Source organism: Macaca mulatta, chromosome 8 (genome assembly GCF_049350105.2).
Source record: "Macaca mulatta isolate MMU2019108-1 chromosome 8, T2T-MMU8v2.0, whole genome shotgun sequence".
Taxonomy (NCBI): Eukaryota; Metazoa; Chordata; class Mammalia; order Primates; family Cercopithecidae; genus Macaca; species Macaca mulatta.
Window position 1 is genome coordinate 100,180,785 of NC_133413.1, and position 21,720 is coordinate 100,202,504.

The 21,720-nt window shown below is 38.5% G+C and overlaps 1 long non-coding RNA gene across 3 annotated transcripts in view; it reads right to left on the bottom strand.

The window, feature by feature from the left end:
• Positions 1–21,720, bottom strand: part of LOC144330814 (uncharacterized) — a 163,351-nt gene that overhangs the window by 132,735 nt on the left and 8,896 nt on the right. For all 3 annotated transcript variants that reach the window (XR_013397332.1, XR_013397331.1, XR_013397330.1), the window contains exon 1: positions 1–21,720. This exon is cut by the window's right edge and continues 8,896 nt beyond it. This is a non-coding gene — a long non-coding RNA (uncharacterized LOC144330814).

The following is a 21,720-nucleotide window of genomic DNA, read 5'->3' on the forward strand; positions in this document are numbered from 1 at the left end:
CTTTTCCAGCTTCTTGAAAGAAGCCACCTGTATTCCTTGGCCTATGGCCCCTTCTTTCATCCTCAAAGCCAGAAGCAGCAGGTTCAATCCTTCTCACATCACGTCACTCCAACTCTGACACTGACTCCATTGCCACATACCCTTTTCTGGCTCTTCTGCCTCTCTTCCATCTTTGAAAAACCTTTGTGATTACACTGGGTCTACCTGAATAATTCAGGATAATCTCCCCATTTAAGATCCTTGACTCAATCACATCTTCAAAGCCCTCTTGCCATGTGAGGTAATATCAGAGGTGCTGGAACATTTGGTGGGGTTGGGGCAGTAGGCAACTATTCTGCCTAATACAGGACATAAACCACAAAAAAGAGCAAATAAGATGCAGCAACAATAATGATAACACATAACATTTACTGAACATTTACTATATGGCAGGCATTGTGCTGAGTAAATTATTTGCCTTGACTCACTTTCTAGGTGAGAAACCAAGACTCCAAAAGATAATGCAAAGTACTGAGTTACACAGATAGAAAGTGGCAAACCCAGGTCTACCTGACTTCAGAGATCATACTCTAAACCACTTTATTACACATAACAAAGTACCAAATCTATATACAATTAGCGGTCTGCAACTTTTCTCTATTAGGAATTCCTTTTGCTATTTTCCCTCCAGGGACCTGATCTTGAAAAATTTCATAAATTAAACAGCAAAACATTTTATTAACCTAAGCCAAACTTCTGAGTCCAACATCTGACAACTTTGAGCTAAACACTTTGTCTCTTTTGGGACTTACATAGTTCTAACCCCCTCAATTTAAAAAAAAAAAAAAATGCAATTAACATTTTATTTTACATCTCTTGGCATCATTTTGGAATCCTAAAAACAGGAACTCAAATAACCACCTTTATAGATACCTGTTGAATTGTTTCAGGTTGAAGTAATGATCCAGGAGTTCAGAGAATGAGATTGATGGTGGTGGTGTAGTCAGAAGAAGTGGAATCTAACCCAGTCTCAAAGAAGCAGAAATTTCCAATGAACTAGAGAAGAAGGAAGAAGACAAATAGTGTCTAGGAAATGAGAACAAGTAAATCTAGGGAAGCTTGTTAGAAAGAACTGGAGAAGAAAATGAAGTAGAGAATAAATAAAGTATTCACGCTTTGAAACACAAGTAAATACAGTTAAATTTAACCAGATAGGAAAATACAGAATCTGGAAAGTTTCTGGGCCACAAAGTGCCATAGAGTAAAATCAGGCATCTGCTCCTGGCATGCTTAAGAGCTCAGGATAGCCCGGCGCGGTGGCTCAAGCCTGTAATCCCAGCACTTTGGGAGGCCGAGACGGGCCGATCACGAGGTCAGGAGATCGAGACCATCCTGGCTAACACGGTGAAACCCCGTCTCTATTAAAAAATACAAAAAACTAGCCGGGCGAGGTGGCGGGCGCCTGTAGTCCCAGCTACTTGGGAGGCTGAGGCAGGAGAATGGCGTAAACCCGGGAGGCGGAGCTTGCAGTGAGCTGAGATCCGGCCACTGCACTCCAGCCTGGGCGACAGAGCGAGACTCCGTCTCAAAAAAAAAAAAAAAAAAGAGCTCAGGATAAATGACTTCCCCATTCTGTCCCTTCCCTCACTGTAAAGCTATTTCAGTTTTTTTCTCACTGGCTTAAAAGAATGCTCCTTCTGCTACTATCTACCTCATTCTAAGCAACAACTCCAGGTGGGGCTAGTGCATAGGCATTTTATAATTACTTTTATATGTCTGCCTAACTTGGATGAGAACCTACTTCAGAACTGACTCAAAAATCTCACAGATGCTGTCATTCACCCTCAGGATCTGTGTTTAATAATAGAGTCACAAGGCCTACACAATCCAACTCAGCCCAGGGTCCTGGCTTAGCCAATGCCTACCAGCTGGTGTCAGCCCCACACCCCAGGCTCCCGCTTCATCACCTGTGCATTGGCATCAATATTTATCTTTTCAAATTAGCATGCAATTCAAAAGAATATTTTTATCTCACAGATCAACAGGTATCCTATTATTATCTAGTTTTATGCTGATTTTTTACAAGCTAACTAATGAAAAGATTCAATCATTGTTTTTGTGGGAAGATGTTGAAACTTTGCCCTTTCTGGGCAATCTGTGCTTCACTATTGTTTCACTATATTTGTAATACTCAAAACCTCAACAGTAAAAACAAGCATCCCATAATGCCAAAGCAGCCAACCTGTTGCATTAGTGCTATGAGTGGTAACTGAGGCAAATGAAGAGCCTTAGAATTCTCTAAATGTTTTGAGGTTTAGAGAAAGAGTTGTATCAGAAAACAATCCTTAATCGGGTTGAGATTTAACTGCATTAAAAGTCAGAGTGTTAAATTCTTGCTAAGAGATTTGATGTTACACACAAGATATAAACAGGTACAAGTCACAGCAAATAACAGAAGAGATAATAAACCAAAACTGACTGTCACAGCTAGATCCTGAAAGCCATTTTGGTAACTCTTTGGCATATTTTAACAATTTCTATGTATAAGATCACATGCTACACTGTATGAATGAAAGTATTACATCTAATTAACTGATCTGCCTGTCATATGTTAGTCAGTATAGAAATATTTATTGAACACCTCACAGATGAGTAATTTTGGAAACTATGTTAATAGGAAAACATCTAAAGGTAGAATAATTGCTACTTTTTCTGCATGTGCCTAGCACAGTGTTCACTCTGAAAACAACACTAAGCTGGAACAGAGAAAACCATAGAGCAGAGGCAGGATCCAAAAGTAAAATTAATTAATGTACCACAGTTCCTGAAGCACTTCCACATGCATTATCGTATCACACCTCCTATAACTCTTACAAATGAGAAAAGTGAGTTTCAGCAAGGATGGGTAATGTGAGTACTAAAATAGAAACTGAACTTAAAACCAAGCACAATCCTGTTAACACGTTTTTATATGTGTGATTTAGGCCAGGCACACATTATGCAGATTTTTACAGCCTTTGCACATCTGCCTACAAATTACGAATACAAAATTACAAATTCATATTATGATACTCACCTGTTAAAACATTTTATTGCCCCAGAGTATAATAGGATACACACATGATTAACCATGACCACACATTAAAAATGTACTATCTAGACTCTGGAAAAACTTTTTCTTGTCTGTGATAGCAAAAATAGTCTTCTCGTTTAACTTGCACCTTCAGATCTTCTCTTTCCGTAAATTTTCCTCGATAATTTATACCCTACAAAATACTACTGATTTGACTCTTCATTCACTACCTCCCTAGTCTTCTCATTTTAGCATGAATATTATTGAATCTCTTTACAATGTTTCTGTTAAATATTTGTGTGAATATCCATACGTATACTCTGCTGTCTTCCATGTAAGCTGCTTAATAACTAAGCTATCTTAGACATTTAATTCAGATGTGTGTACTACTTGATTACTCACTAAATAGAAATTTACATGATCCCTTTATTCTAACAAGTTTACCACCTTATCACAAAGCAAATCTAAAGAAAACTGCAAGCCTGGCAAGGTGGCTCACACCTGTAAAACCTAGCAATTTAGGAGGCTGAGCTGGGCAGATTGCCTGAGCTGCCTGGGTGATATGGTGAAAACTTGTCTTTATAAAAAATACAAAAATTAGCCAGGTGTGGTGGTGCATGCCTGTAGTCCCAGCTAATTGGGGTGCTGAGCTGGGAGGATTACCTGAGCCTTGAGTGGTCAAGGCTGCAGTGGGCCATGTCTGAGCCACTACACTCCAACCCAAGTGACAGAGTGAGACACCGTCTCTAAAACATATTAAAATAAATAAAACTGGAAATTTATGTTATTTGGTTTCCATGTCCAGCTTCGGGCTCTGAAATAGCAGCAATGCCATAGACAAAATCATTAGAGAAGTCAGAGGAGCCACCTATCTGACTGAGATAGAGAGAGGGCTCCTGGCAGAGTAATAACTACTACATGAATTTGTCAATGTCCTCTAGTCAAAGACCACCAGCAACACATCTGCAGTTCTATAAAACTGGGTCTATTAATTCATTGCAAGGGGGAGAAACAAATACCATGGGGGACCCTGGAGCATCTCAGTAAGGTATTAGAAAAAACTTACAGGATTTGAGCTTGTGGTAGGTGATTTGGGGGAGCTTTCAAGAAAATGGGGATCTTCCGTGGACTGGATGTTGTACAGAAACAGGGGGAATTCCCTGATTAGGTATCTTAATTTTTCTTATCTAAACATTGAAAGGAAGTGTCATGCGCGTCCGTGTGAAGAGACCACCAAACAGGTTTTGTGTGAGCAATAAAGCTTTTTAATCACCTGGGTGCAGGCTGGCTGAGTCCGAAAAGAGACCGTTTTATAGGATTTGGGTAGGTAAAGGAAAAGTACAGTCAAAGGGGGGTTGTTCTCTAACTGGCAGGAGTGGGGGGGTCGCAAGGTGCTCAGTGGGGGAGCTCTTTGAGCCAGGATGAGCCAGGAAAAGGACTTTCACAAGGTAATATCATCACTTAAGGCAAGGACCTATCATTTTCACTTCTTTTATGGTGGAATGTCATCAGTTAAGGTAGGGCAGGACATTTTCACTTCTTTTGTGATTCTTCAGTTACTTCAGGCCATCTGGGCGTGTACGTGCAAGTCACAGGGGATGCAATGGCTCGGCTTGGGCTCTGAGGCCTGACAGGAATAAAGTAAGCTAATGCTATAATTGGAAAGAATCAGCAGATATTCATTATTAGCAAGGAAAGGGGAATGTTCACTCATTTTCATGGATTAGACAGTGTTCTTATTTTTCTCTGTTCTGAAATGATCAGGAAGTAGTCTAATTTCTGTCTTGCTCCGTTATGGTCACAAAGAGATCATGTGTGAAGTTTGTGTTCTGTGAAAATGTATATATTCAACAAGAGAACTCCACAGCTTCATTCTGTGTGCTAAGCCAAGTCTTGGCCAGTAGTGCAAACTAGGTAAGAAAGCTTTGCTCAAAGAGCTGAACTGGCCAGAAAACAGCAACTATTATTGTCATTATTTACATACATTGACAAGTTTATAAAGTCCTTATATATTCATTGTGTAACTTGAGCCTCTCAGAACAATCTTGGAAGATAAATAGACCACAGTACCTCCACATTGCACAACTCCAGGGGCCCCATTGATCAGGTATTCCACGTGAATGATACCTCCCCATTGTGAATAATGTCCCCACTGGAGTTGTGCAAAAATGGCTGCCCTGGAAGGGCAGACATTTCTATTCTGTTTGACAACTATTAAAATTGAGCCAAAGAAGATTTCTGAGTGCTCTTTATTTCCCAATAAACTCCAGAGTTTTGTCATGTTCAGCTGCTGACGTTGGATCCCTGATGCTGTCATAGTTCCCCTTTCCAGATAATTGCACCAGCCTGCCCTGTGATGACCTAGATTACACAGGCTACTACAATAAGAAAAGCTCCGCCTTCTTCCACAACTATATGTGCCCAAAACAGGATGCTAATAAGGTTACTGAACTTATAACCTCCATTCACAGTCACCTCTTAAGAAAAAAAAATGTGTGTGTGTGTTGCCTAAAAAGTTAATATACCTTAGTATATTTTGTTTACAACCCAGGAGTGACAGATGAAAAATGTAATTTTGAATTCTGAAAAAAAATTAAAAAGCAAATTATCCTGCTAAATTCAAAGGCTAAAATGTTTTAATGCAAACAAAACTACTAGTTACATGTCCTTCCACATTCTTGGAAACCTGCCAAGTAAAATATAAAACGAAAATGGAATTTCCTATGTAATGTCTATTAATAAAAAATATTTTTCCAATACTGCCTTTTTGTAGCTGGGAAATTCCCTCTTGTCACTAAGTTTCTCTCCTCAGACATTACAGAAAGTAAAACTGAAGCTGAAGCACCCTACCGATAAATCAAGTAGTTCTCAGAAATAATATGAACTTTGATTCAAACAGATGTGTTCCAAAATCCTATCTCTATAATTTACAAAACTGTGACTTCTGGCAATTTACCTAACCTCTACGGACCTCACTTTCATTAAATTGCCATGCATACTTCTCTTGCCTATTGTTGGGAGAGTAACCTGGAATTCCCTATCAGAACTTGGACTTCCCTATTCTAAAATTAACAATGCTGTAACTGCATATTCTGGTGTCTATCTTCTTTACAACACTAAAAACATTTCAGGGCAGAGACTACATTATTTTATTATTCTTGTATTTCCATCTCCTAGCCTAATGGTACATAAAATATCTGTTGTTGTTGTTGTTTTGTTTGTTTCATTAGGAGAGACAGACTAGAGATCTGGAGTATTAGGAAGGCCCATTTTTCATCCACATGCCTTTTTATAATGTTTGGATGTCTTACCATGCCTATTTGATACATGTAGTTCTTTTTAATTAGAAGTCATAACAGACGGCTGGGCACAGTGGCTCACGCCTATAATCCCAGCACTTCGGGAGGCCAAGGCAGGTGGATCACTTGAGGTCAGGAGTTCAAGACCAGCCTGGCCAACATGGTGAGACTTCGTCTCTATTAAAAATATGAAATTAGCTGAGTGTGGTGGTGCATGCCTGTAATCCCAGCTACTCAGGTGGCTGAGGCAAGAGAATCACTTGAGCCTAGGGGACAGAGGTTGCAGTGAGCTGATATAGCACTACTGCACTCCAGTCTGGGTGACAGAGTAAGACACTGTCTCAAAAAAATAAAAAATAAGAAATCATAACAGAGAGTCAAGGGAAATTAAGATCAAGATTTATCTTCTTCCCAAATAAAGGAACACGGTAAATCTACAGAAACCAATCTGAATTAATTGGAGATTTATAGTTTATCTCACAGGGAATTCAAATTAATGGTATTACAGATCCTCAATGAAGTCAGGAGAGCAATACAAAAACAAAATGAGAGCATTGATACAAAAAAGATAGAAAGTAATAAAAAGTACTGAGCAAAAGTTATAGACTGAAGAATACTATAACTGAACCCTAACTAACAAATTCAACAGAGGGGTTGAGTAGCAGACTAATCAAGCAGAAGGAAAGATCAATGAGCTTGAAGACAGATCACCAGAAATCATTCAATCTCAGGAACAAAAAGAAAAAATAATGAAAAAGTAAAGATAGGTTACATAAGGCCGGGCGCGGTGGCTTATGCCTGTAATCCCAGCACTTTGGGAGGTCAAGGTAGGCAGATCACCAGAAGTCAGGAGTAGAGACCAGCCTGGCTACAACATGATGAAACCCCATCTCTACTAAAATACAAAAATTATCCAGGCATTGTGGTGGGCGCCTGTAATCCCAGCTACTCAGGAGGCTGAGACAGGAGAATTGCTTGAACCCCGGAGACGGAGGTGCGGTGAGCCGAGATCACACCATTGCATTCCAGCCTGGGCTACAGAGCAGGACTCTGTCTCAAAAAAAAAAAAAAAAAAAAGATAGGTTACATATTATCAGTGTACAAGAAGCAGACTGGAGAAGGAAAGAAACAGAAAACATATTCAAAGAAATAGTAGCAGAAAAATTCCAAGACTGGAAAAGAAAATAGAAAGCCAGATCCAGGAAGCACAAAATACACCAAATAAGATGAATCAAAAGAGACCAAGCTATATCAAAATCAAATTGTCGAAAGCTAAAAGCAAATGGAGTGTTAAAAGCAGCAAGAGAAAAGTGAACATCATTTATAAGGGAACCACCATGCAACTGTCAATGAATTTTTCAGCAGAAACCTTGCAAGCCAGAAGAGTATAGGATGATATATGCAAAATCCAGAAAGAAAAAACACCGCCAATCCCCAAGCAATCCTATTTTTCAAAATGAAGAGGTGATAAATACTTTCTCAGACAAAAAAAGATGAGTTTGTCACCACTAGACTTGCCTTAAAGAACTGCCAAGGGAGTTCTTCAAGCTGAAGAGGACACTAGTTAGTAATACAAAAACATATGAAAGTATAAAACCCAGTGATAAAAAACAACTACACGGTCAAAACCAAAACACTGCTACTGTTATGGCAGTGGGTAAATCCATTATATCTCTAGTATAAAGGTTAAAAGACAAAGCTATTAAAAACAACTAAAGCTGCAATAATTTGTTGAGGGATACAAATTATAAAAAGATGAAAGTGATACCTCAAAAACATAAAATGTGAGAGGAAGGGGAGTAAAAGTTTAACATTTTGTATGTAATCAAAATTTAGTTGTTTCCAAGATAAACACCACATTATAAGTATAAGATGATTTATGTAAGCTTCAGGATAATCACAAAGCAAAAGCCTATATTTGATATACAAAAGATAAAAAGGAAAGATCCAAAGCATACTACAGCAGAAAGCCATCAGGCCTCAAAGGAAGAAAGCAACAGAGAAAAGCAGAAACAAAGGATATGCAAAACAACCAGAAAACAATTAACAAAATGGCACTAGTAAGTCTTCAACTACCAATAATTACTTTGAAAGTAAATGGACAAAATTTTTCAGTCACAATGCACAGAGCAAATGTATGTACTAAAAAATAAGACCCAACTATATGCTGTCTACAATTCACATCATCTTAAAGGATACTCCTAGACTAAAAATGAAGAGAGGGAAAAATATATTTCTTTCTAATAGAAAACAAAAGACAGAGGTAGGTATACCTATTTCAGAAAAAAAATAGACTTTAAGTCAAAACTGTAAAAAGAGACAAAGAAGGTCATTCTATTGTGGCAAAGGGTTTAATTCATTAAAAGGAGCAAGTATAAATATATGTAAATATATGTAAATATATAAATATATGTATGTAAATATATACATATATTTGTAAGTATAAATATACATGTAAATATATACATAAATATGTATGTGCGTGTGTGTGTGTGCACGCACCCAATAGCAGAGCATCTAAATATATAAGGCAGGCTGGGCATGGTGACTCATGACTATAATCCCAGCACTTTGGGAGGCCAAGGCAGGAGGATTACTTGAGCCCAGGAGTTCACGACCAGCATGGGCAACATAGGGAGAGCCCAGCTCTACAAAAACTTAAAACAGCCAGGTATGGTAGTGCACACCTGTGGTCCCAGCTGTTTGCTTGGGCCTGGGAAGTTGAGGCTGTAGTGAGCTGTGATTGTGCCACTGCACTCCGGCCTGGGCAACAGGGCAAAATCCTGCCAAAAAAAAAAAGATGAAGAAATAAAGCAAGCATTAAGAGATCTGAAAGGACACACACTGCAACACAATAACAGGATATTTCAGTACCCTACTTACAACAAAAGACAGATCACCCAGATATAAAATCAATAAGGAAACACTGGATTTGAACTACACTTTCGACCAAATGGGCATAATAGACATGTACATGACATGCTACCCAACAGCAATGGAATACACATTCTTCTCAAGTGGATGCAGAATATTCTCCCAGATATATCACGTGTTAAGCCACAAAGAAAACTTAGCAAATGTAAAAGTATCAAAATCATATCAAGTATCTTTTCCAACCAAAATGGCATAAAACTAGAAGTATATAACAGGAGAAATCAGGAAAATTGCCAACTGTATGGAAAGTAAACATTATGCTCCTGAACAACTATTTAGTCAAAGAAGTTAAAAGGGAAATTTAAAAATCAAAACACTAAGTCAAAAATGGAAACACAACATGGCAAAATTTATGGGGGTAGCAAAAGCAGTTCTAAGAGTGAATTTCATAGCAGAAAATACCAGAATTACCCTGATACCAAAGCCAGACAAAGTCACTATCAGAAAAGTACAGGTCAGTATCACTGATGAACAAAGAGCAACAAATACTACCAACAAAATACTATCAAACTATATTCAACTGTACATTAAAGGACCATTCACCACGATCAAATGGGACTTATCTCTGGGATGTGAAGATGATCAACATTCACAAACCAATAAATGTGATTCACAATATTGGTAGAATGAAGGACAAAAAACATATGATAATGTCAACAGGTGCACAGAAAGCATTTGACAAAATTCAACCTCCTTTCACGATAAAAACTCTCAACAAATTGAGGATGTTCCTCAACACAACAAAGTCCGTATATAAGAAGCCCACACCTAATACATTCAACAGTGAAAACATGATGACTTTTCAACATTCAACAGTGAAAACATGATGACTTTTCAACATATTCAATGGTGAAAACAAGATGACTTATCCTCTAGGATAAGGAATAATACAAGGATGCACACTCTCACCACCTCTGTGCAACATAATATTGGAAGTCCTAGCCAGAGCAACTAGGCAAGGAAAATAAATAAAAGGCATTCAATTAGGAAAGGAAAAAGTGAAATTGTCTCTGCTTGCTGACAACACGATCTCATATAAAAACAACTGTAAAGACTCCACCAAAGAACCGTTAGAAGTGATAAAAAATTCAGTAAAGTTGCGAGATACAAAATCAATTTACAAAAATCAGAAGTATGTCTGTACATTAACAATGTGCTGTTTGAAAAAGAAACTAAGAAAGCAATCCCACTTACAATCATATCCAAAAAGTACAGAGGAGTAAATTTTACCAGGGGGTCAAAAGTCTGTACACTGAAGGATCATCATGGTGGACAGGAAGCAGGACTAGATTGCAGCTCCGGACAGAGCAGCATGCAGGCTTGCATTGTGAATTTAAGCTCCAGATCGACTGCAAGAACAAACTACCAATCCCGAAAGGACCCACAGACCCTTTGAAGGAAGCAGACTGCTTCTGCAGAACCTGGGAGACACACCAAATACTATGAGTGCTGCAACTGCAGAAATGGGAAAGGGAGACTCTCCGCTCCCAAACACACACCTGCACTGGAGAAACTGCAGGTCTGTTTGCAGGAGAAGTTTCCAACCTTATCTGGAGTTGAGTCAATTTAGAGAGGTGGGCAAAATACAGGGGTAGAGGAAGCAGCAGAAAGGCTCTAGGAGCTCACGGGGTCCCCAAGCAGCCCATTCCTGCCTGGCACCACAAGCATCCATCAGGAGGGCAGCCAGAGGAGCAGGGGGTAAAACTACACAGGGAGAAGGAAATCTCTTTTTGAACTTTGTAACAATTTGAATGGGGCAAGAGCCTCCTGGCCAGACCTCAGGGGAGGGTGCAAATCCAGTGCGCAGACTCCACAGGCAGGTAAGAACCAAGCTCTTTCTTTCTCAACTGGAGGCAGGTAGCCCGGGGCAAGTTTTCAAGTCCATCTTGCCCACAGCCTGGAAAAAGACTCAAGGCTGCTTTGGGGGCCATGGTGGGAGTGTCACTGGCCCTTCAGTTTGCATGGGAGCTGGGTGAGGCCTGTGACTGCCAGCTTTCCCCTACTTCCCTGACAACATGCATGACTCTGCAGAGGCAGCCATAATCTTCTTAGGTACACAACTTTAGTGACCTGGGAATCCCACCCCCATCCCCCACAGCAGCATAGCAAGACCTGCCCATGAAGAGTCTGAGCTCGGACGCACCTAGCCCTGCCCCAACCTTATGGTCCTTCCCTACCCACCCTGGTAGCTAAAGACAAAGGGCATATACTCTTGGGAGTTCTAGGGCCTTGCCCACTGCCAGTTCCTCTCCATACTACCATAGCCGATGCTCTCTGGAAAGTGCCACCTCCCAGCAGGAGGCCAACCAGCACAAAAATAGAGCATTAAACCACCAAAGCTGAGAACCTTCACGGAGTTCATTGCAACCTCTTACCACCACCTCCACGAGCTGAGAGACCCATAGTCGGTTCACATCACAGGACTCTGTGGAGACAACCCCCAATACCAGCCCAGAGCTGAGTAGACTCGCTGGGTGGCTAGACCCGGAAGAGAGACAACAATCACAGCAGTTCAGCTCACAGGAAGCCACATTCATAGGAAAAGGGGGAGAGTACTACATCAAAGGAACACCCTGTGGAACAAAAGAAGCTGAATAACAGCATGCAGCCCTAGACCTTCCCTCTGACAGAGCCTACTTAAATAAGAAGGAATCAGAAAACCAACCCTGGTAATATGACAAAACAAAGCTCTTTATCACCCCCAAAAAATCACACTAGTTCACCAGCAATGGATTTAAACCAAGAAGAAATCTCTGATTTACCTGAAAAAGAATTTAGGATGTTAGTTACTAAGCTAATCAGGGAGGCACCAAAGAAAGGTGAAGCTCAATGCAGGGAAGTCAAAAAATGATACAAGAGGTGAAGGGAGAAATATTCAACAAAATAGACAGCTTAAAGAAAAAACAATCAAAAATTCAGAAAACTTTGGAAACACTTTTAGAAATGCAAAATGCTCTGGAAAGTCTCAGCAATAGAATCGAACAAGTAGAAGACAGAAATTCAGAGCTCAAAGACAAGGTCTTCAAATTAACCCAATCCAACAAAGACAAAGAAAAAAAAAAAAGAAAATATGAGCAAAGCCTCCAACGAGTCTGGAATTATGTAAAACAACCAAACCTAAGACTAATTGGTGTTCCTGAGGAAGAAAATAATTCTAAAAGCTTGGAAAACATATTTGGGAGAATAATCAAGGGAAACTTCCCCAGCCTTGCTAGAGACTTAGACATCCAAATACAAGAAGCACAAAGAACACCTGGGAAATTCATTGCAAAAAGATCATCACCTAGGCACATTGTCATCAGGTTATCAAAAGTTAAGACAAAGGAAAAAAATCTCAAGAGCTATGAGACGGAGCACTAGGTAACCGATAAAGGAAAACTTATCAGATTAACAGCGTATAACTCAGCAGAAACTCTACAAGCTAGAAGGGTTTCTTCCACCTCCTCAGACAAAAAAATTATCAGCCAAGAAGTTTTTATCCAGCATAACTAAGCATCATATATGAACAAAAGATACAGTCGTTTTCAGACAAACAAAAGCTGAGAGTACTCACCATTACCAGGCCACCCACAACAAGAACTACTAAAAGAAGCTCTAAATCTTGAAACAAATCCCGGAAACACATTGATACAGAAACTTTTTAAAGCATAAATCACACAGGACCTATAAAGCAAAATACGACTTAAAAAGCAAAAACAATAAACAAAAATACCAAATTACCCAAGCAACAAAGAGCACAATGAATGCAATGGTACCTCATACTTCAATACTAACATTGAATGTAAATGGCCTAAATATTCCACTTAAAAGATACAGAACCACAGAATGGATGGACTCACCAACCAAATATCTGCTCCCTTCAGGACACTCACCTAACACATAAGGACTCACATAAACTTAAAGTAAAGCAGTGGAAAAAGGTATTTCATGAAAATGGATACCAAAAGTGAGCAGGGGTAACTACTGTTGTATCAGACAAAACAAACTTTAAAACAACAGCAGTTAAAAGAGACAAAGAAAGACATTATATAATGGTAAAAGGCTTTGTCCAACAGGAAAATATCACAATCCTAAACATATATGCACCTAACACTGGAGATCACAAATTTATGAAACAATTACTAATAGACCTAAGAAATGAGATAGACAGCAACACAATAATAGTGGGGAACTTCAATACTCCACTGACAGCACTAGACAGGTCATCAAGACAGAAAGTCAACAAAGAAACAATGGATTTAAACTATACATTGGAACAAATGAATGTTAACAGATATATACAGAACATTTCATCCAACAACCACGGAATACACATTCTATTCAACAGTGCATGGAAATTTCTCCAAGAGAAACCATGTGATAGGCCATAAAAAGAGCCTCGATAAATTCAAGAAAATTGAAATTACATCAAGCACTTTCCCAGACCACAGTGGAATAAAATTGGAAATCAACTCCAAAAGGAATCTTCAAAACCCATGCAAATTCATGGAAATTAAATAACTTGCTCCTGAATGAGCATTGGGTTAAAAATGAAATCAAGATGGAAATTAAAAAATTCTTCAAACTGAATGACAATAATGGCACAACCTACCAAAACTTCTGGGATACAGCAAAGGCAGTGCTAGCAGGAAATTTCATAGCCCTAAACACCTACATCAAAAAGACAGAAAGAACACAAACTGACATTCTAAGGTCATGCCACAAGGAACTAGAGAAACAAGAACAAACCAACCCCGAACCCCACAGAAGAAAGGAAATAACCAAGATTAGAGTAGAACTAAAGGAAATTGAAACAAACAAACAAAAATACAAAAGATAAATGAAACAAAAAGCTGGTTCTTAGAAAAGATAAATAAAATGGATAGACCATTAGCAAGAGTAACCAAGAAAAGAAGAGAGAAAATCCAAATAACTTCACTAAGAAATGAAACAGGAGATATTACAACTGACACCACTGAAATACAAAGAAGATCATTCAAGACTACTGTGAACACCTTTATGCACATAAACTAGAAAGCCTAGAAGAGATGGATAGATTCCTGGAAAAAATACAACCTTCCCAGCTTGAATCAGGAAGACTTTGATACCCTGAACAGATCAATAACAAGCAGCGAGATTGAAATGGTAATTTAAAACTTACCAACAAAAAAAAAGTCCAGGACCAGATGGATTCACATCAGATTTCTACCAGACATTCAAAGAATTGGTACCAATCCTTTTGACACTATTCCACAAGATAGAGAAAGAAAGAACCCTCCCTCATTCATTCTATGAAGCCAGCATCACCTTAATACCAAAACCAGGGAAGCAGATAACCAAAAATGAAAACTACAGACTGATAACCTTGATGAATATAGATGCTAAAATCCTTAACAAACTACTCTCTAACTGAATCCAACAACATATCAAAAAGATAATCCACCATGATCAAGTGGGTTTCATAGAAGGGATACAGGGATGTATGCAAGTCAATAAATGTGATACACCACATAAACAGAATTAAAAACAAAAAGCACATGATCATCTCAATAGATGTAGAAAAAGCATTCAACAAAATCCAGTATTGCTTTATGATTAAAACTCCCAGTAAAATCGGCATAAAAGGGACATACCTTAATGTAATAAAAGCCATCTATGACAAACTGACAGGCAACATAATACTGAATGGGGAAAAGTTGAAAGCATTCCCTCTGAGAACTGGAAAAAGGCAAGGATGCCCACACTCACTACTCCTCTTCAACACAGTACTGGAAGTCCTACCCAAAACAATCAGGCAAGAAAAAGAAATGAAGGCCATCCAAATTGGTGAAGACAAAGTCAAACTGTCACCACTTGCTGACAGTATGATTGTTTACGTTGAAAACCCTAAGGACTCCTCCAGAAAGCTCCTAGAACTGATAATTCAGCAAAGTTTCCAGATACAAGATTAATGTACACAAATCAGTAGCTCTTTTATACACCAACAGCGACCAAGCAGAGAACCAAGTCAAGAATTCAACCACTTTTACAATAGCTGAAAAAAAACTAAAATACTTAGGAAAATACCTAACAAAGGAGTTGAATGACCTCTACAAGGAAAACTACAAAACACTGCTGAAAGAAATCATAGACAACACAAACAAATGGAAACACATCCCATGTTCACGGATGGGTAGAATCAGTATTGTGAAAATGACCATACTGCCTTCAATAAAATCCCCATCAAAATATGACCATCATTCTTCACAGAATAAAAGAAACAATTCTAAAATTCATATGGAACTAAAAAAGAGCCTGCATAGTCAAAGCGAGGCTAAGCAAAAAGAACAAATCTGGAGGCATCACATTACCTGATTCCAACCTATACTATAAGGCCGTAGTCATCGAAACAGCATGGTACTGGTATAAAAATAGGCACATAGACCAATGGAACAGAATAGAGAGCACAGAAATAAACCCAAATACTTACAGCCAACTGATATTCAACAAAGCAAACAAAAACATAAAGTGGGGAAAGGGGCCAGGCATGGTGGTTCACGCCTGTAATCCTAGCACTTTGGGAGGCTGAGATGGGTGGATCACCTGAGGTCAGGAGTTCGAGACCAGCTGGCCCACATGGTGAAACCCCATCTCTACTAAAAATGCAAAAATTAGCCAGGCATGGTGGCAGGCACCTGTAATCTCAGCTACTCAGGAGGCTGAGGCAGGGGAATTGCTGGAACACAGGAAGCAGAGGTTGCAGTGAGCCGAGATCACGTCATTGCACTCCAGCCCAGGCGACAACACCAAGACTCCACCTCCAAAAAAAAAAAGGGGAAAGGATACCCTTTTCAACAATGGTGCTGGGATAATTGGCTAACCACATGTAGGAGAATGAAACTAGATCCTCATCTCTCACTTTATACAAAAATTAACTCAAGACACATTAAGGATTTAAACCTAAAATCTGAAATTATAAAAATTCTAGAAGATAACATTGGAAAAACGCTTCTAGACATTGTCTTAGGCAAGGATTTCATGACCAAGAACCCCCCAAAAATGCAATAAAAACAAAGATAAATAGCTGGGACCTAACTAAACTAAAGAGCTTTTGCATAGCAAAAAGAACAGTCAGCAGAGTAAACAGGCAACCCACAGAGTGGGAGAAAATCTTCACAATCTATACATCTGACAAAGGACTATATCCTGAATCTACAATGAACTCAAACAAATCAGTAAGAAAAAAAACAAACAATCCCATCAGAAAGTGGGCAAAGAACACAGACAATTCTCAAAAGAAGATACACAAATGGCCAACAAACATATGAAACAATGCTCAACATCACTAATGATCAGGGAAACGCAAATCAAAACCACAACCTTACTCCTGCAAGAATGGCCATAATCAAAAAATCAAAAAACAGTAGATGTTGGCATGGATGTGGTGATCCGGGAACACTTCTATGCTCCTGGTGGGAATGTAAACTAATATAGCCACTATGGAAAACAGTGTGGAGACTCCTTAAAGAACTAAAAGTAGAACTACCATTTGATCCAGCAATCCCACTACTGGGTATCTACCCAGAGGAAAATAAGTCATTATTACAAAAAGATACTTGCATATGCATGTTTATAGCAGCACAATTTACAATTGCAAAATTGTGGAACCAACCCAAATGCCCATCAATCGACAAGTGGATAAAGAAATTGTGGGGTGTGTGTGTGTGTGTGTGTGTGTGTGTGTATAATGGAATACTACTCAGCCATAAAAAAAGGAATGAGTTAACAGCATTTTCAGTGACCTGGATGAGACTGGAAACTATTATTCTAAGTGAAGTAACTCAGAAATGAAAAACCAAACGTCGTATGTTCTCACTGATATGTGGGAGCTAAGCTATGAGGATGCAAAGGCATTAGAATGATACAATGGACTTTGGGGACTTGGGGGCAATAGTGGGAGGGGGTGAGGGATAAAAGACTGCAAGTTTGGTGCAGTCTATACTGTTCTGCTGATGGATACACCAAAATCTCACAAATCACCATTAAAGAACGTACTCATGTAACCAAATACCACCTGTATCCCAATAACTTATGGGAAAAAAAGTTTCAAAAAATCTGTACACTGAAAACTATAAAACATTGATAAAAGAAATTGAAGAGGATACAAATAAATGGAACAATGTCCTGTGTTCATGGATTGGAAAAATTAATATTGTCAAAATATCCATACTACACGAAGCAATTTACAGACTCAGTGCAACCCCTATCAAAATTCCAATACTATTTTTCACAGAGATAGAAAAAAACAACCATAAAATTCATGTGGAACCACAAAAGACCCTGAATAGCCAAAGTAATCTTGAGGAAAAGGAGCAAAGCTGGAGGCATTACCTTACTGAATTTTAAAATATATTATAAACTATAATAATTAAAACAGCATGATACTCAAAACAGACACATCAAACAATGGAATAAGATAGAGAGCCCAAAAGTAAACCCAAATATCTATGGTCAATTAACTTCCAAAAAAGATGTACAATGCAGAAAGGATAGTCTTCTTTAAATGGTATAAGGAGAACTGTATATCAATATAAAGAAAAATAAAAATAGACTCTTTTTCACTGGTTACAGAAAAATCAACTCAAAATTTATTAAATTCTTAAATTTAAGACTTGAAACTGTAAAACTACTAGTAAAAACAGGGGAAAAGTTCCATGATGTTGGAATGGGCAGAGATTTCTTGCATACGACCCCAAAAGCACAGGTAATGAAAGCAAAAATAGACAAATGAGATTACATCAAATTAAAAAGCTTCTGCACAGCAGAGAAAACAACTAACAGAGTGAAGAGACAACCCACAGATTGACAGATATTTGCAAATCATGTTAGATAAGGGGCCAATATCCAAAACATACAAGGAACTCAAATACTCAGTAACAAGAAAACAAATAATTCCAAACTTCTACCTGGACATCCGGGCATTTCTATACATCTTCTGAAATCTAGGTGGAGGTTCCCAAACCTCAATTCTTGACTCCTGTGCACCCACAAGCTCAACACCATGTGGAAGTTGCCAAGGCTTGGGGATTCCACCCTCTGAAGCCATGGCCCAAGCTGTACCTTGGCCCTTTTTAGCCATGTCTGGAACAGCTGGGACCCCGGTGCCAAGTCCCGAGACTGCACACAGAAGTGCAGTGCTGGACCCGGCCCAGGAAACCATTTTCCCTCCTAGGCCTCTGAGTCTGTGATGAGAGGGGCTGCCAGAAAGTCTCAGACATGCCCTAGAGACATCTTCCCCATTTCTTGGTGATTAGCATTTGGCTCCTCATTATTATGCCAACTTCTGCTACCGGCTTGAATTTCTCCTCAAAAAATCAGTTTGTCTTTTCTACTACATCATCAGGCTGCAAATTTTTTAAACTTTTATGCTCTGCTGCTTCTTGAACACTTTGCTGCTTAGAAATTTCTTCCACCAGATAGCCTAAATCATCTCTCTCAAGTTCAAAGTTCCACAGATCTCCAGGGCAGGGGCAAAATGCCACCAGTCTCTTTGCATAGCAAGGGTGACCTTTACTCTAGTTCCCAACAAATTCCTCATCTCCATCTGAGACCACCTCGGCTTGGACTTTATTGTCCATATCACTATCAGCCTTTTGGTCAAAGCTATTCAACAGGTCTCTAGGAAGTACCAAACTTTCTCATCTTCTGAGCCCTCCAAACTGTTCCAAAGTCTGTCTGTTACCAAGTTCCAATGTCACATCTATATTTTTACAGCAGCACCTCACTCTGCCAGTACCAATTGACTGTATTAGTCCATTCTCACGCTGCCATAAGGACATATCTGAGGCTGGTTAATTGAAAAAGGAAAGAGGTATAATTGACTCACAGTTCCACAGGGCTCCGGAGGCCTCAGGAAACTTACAATCATGGCAAAGGGGGAAACAAACACATGCTTCTTCACATGGCAGCAGCACAGCAGCAAAAAGTGCAGAGCAAAGTGGGAAAGCCCCTTATAAAACCATCAGATCTTGTGAGAACTCACTATCAGGAAAACAGCATGAGGCTAACTGCCCCCATCATTAAATAACTCCCACTGGGTCCCTCCCATGACTGATGGGAATTATGGGAAGTACAATTCAGGATGAGATTTGGGTGGGAACACAGCCAAACCGTATCAGGCAATACGGTCATTTTAATTATAGTAAATTTCTGATCTATAAGCATGGGATGTTTTTACATTTGTTTGTGTCATCAAAAATTTCTTTCATCAGGCTGTTGTCAAGTTTTCCTTGTAGACATCTTTCACTTCTTTGGTCAAATATATTCCTAGTTATTTTACATTTTTCATAGTTATTGTAAATGAAATTGCCTTTTTTATTTGGTTCTCACCTTGATCATTATAAAGGTATAAAAATGATACTGATTTTTGTACATTTCCTTTGTAACCTGAAATTTTCCTAAATTCATTTATCAAATCTAAGGGTTTTTTTTAAATCAAATCTTGAGGGTTTTCTAGATATGAGGTCATATCATCAACAGAGATATATTGACTTTCTCTTTTCAATTTAGATGCCTTTTATTTCTTTGCCTTACTTAATTGCACTGGCTAAGACTTACAGCATTATGCTGAATATGAGTGGTGAAAGTGGGAATCATTATCTTATTTCCAGTTCTTAAAGGGAATGTTTTGACATTTTCCTCATTCAGTATGATATTGGCTATTGGTTTGGCACACATGGCTTTTATTATTTTGAGGTATGTTCCTTCTATGCCTAATTGGTTAAGGCTTTTTATCATGAAGTGTGGATGAATTTTATCAAATGCCTTTTCTGCATCTATTGAGGTGATTCTATGTTTTTTTCCTTAATTATGTTTATGTGATGAAGCCCATTAATTGGTTCACATATGGTAAAGCATCCTTGCATATGTGGTATAAAACCCACTTGATGCTGTACTATCTTTTTGATGTGCTGTTTGATTTGGCTTGCTAGTATATTGCTTAGGATTTTTGCATGTATGTTAATCAGGGATATTTATCTGTAGTCTTCTCTTTTTGTTGTGTCCTTATATGCTTTTGGTATCAGCATGATACTGGCTTCACAGAATGAGTTAGGAAGAATTATCACCTCCTCAATTATTGTAAACAGTTTCCGGAGGACTGGTACCAGTTCTTCTTTGTATGTTTGGTAGAATATGGCTCTGAATTCATCTGGCACTGTACTCTTTTTTGTTGGGAGACTTGTAATTACTTGTCCAGTCTCACAACACGTTATTGATCTATTCAGGATTTATATTTCTTCCTGGTTCAAATGGGAGCTTGTGTGTTTCCAGGAATATATCTATTTTCTCTAAGTTTTCTAGTTTGTGAACATATAGTTGTTCAAAATTGTCTCTGATGGCCTTTTGTACTTCTGTGGTATCGTTTATAATGTCGCTTTCTTCATTTCTCCTTTTGTTTATTTGGTTCTTCTCTCTTTTTCCTTGGTTAGTCTAGGTAGTGGTTTATCAATTTTGTTTATCTTTTCAAAAGCAGTATTTTGGCTGGGTGCAGTCACGCACACCTGTAAACCCATCACTTTGGGAGGTCAAGAGCAGAAGAGTTCAAGACCAGTCTGGGTAATATAGTAAGGTCCAATCTCTGAAAAACATTTTTTTTTTAAATTTTTTACAAATTGTTGAGCATGGTGGTATGTGCCTATAGTCCCAGGTACTCAGGAGGCTGAGGTGGGAAGATTGCTTGAGCCTAGGAGTTCAAGGCCATAGTAAGCCATAACTGCACCACTGCACACAAGCCTGGGAGACTGAATGAGACCTGGTCTCCAAAACAAAAACAAAACAAAACAAAAAAGAAAATCCCTTTTGTTTCATTGACCGTTCCTATTTTTTGTTTATGTCTCTGTTTCATTTAGTTCTGCTATAATCTTTCTTATTTATTTTTCTTCTGCTAACTTTGGGCTTGGTTTGTTGTTTTATATATAATCAGCACCTTGAGGTGTGATGTTAGGCTATTAATTTGTGATCTTTCTTTTTTTTATTATACAGGCATTTAACACTGTAAACTTTACTCTTAGCACTACCTTTGCTGTATCCCTGAGTTTTCATGTGTTGTGCTTCCATTTTCATTCACTTCAAAAAAAATTTAATTTCCATCTTCATCACTGACCCAAAGATTCATCAGGAGCATGTTGCTTAATTTCCATATATTTGTATAGTTTACAAAGTTCCACCTGGTATTGATTTATAATTTTATTCTGCTATGATCTGAGAAGATACTTGATATGATTCCAATTTTTAAAAATTTATTGAGACTTGTATTGTGGCCTAACATATGGTCTATCTTGGAGAATGTTCGATGTGCTGATGAGAAGTTTGTGTATTCTGCAGTTGTTCAGTAGCATATTCTGTACGTTTGGTGAGTCCATTTGTTCTAGAGTATAGTTTAAGTCTAATGTTTCTTTGTCGATTTTCTGTCCAGAT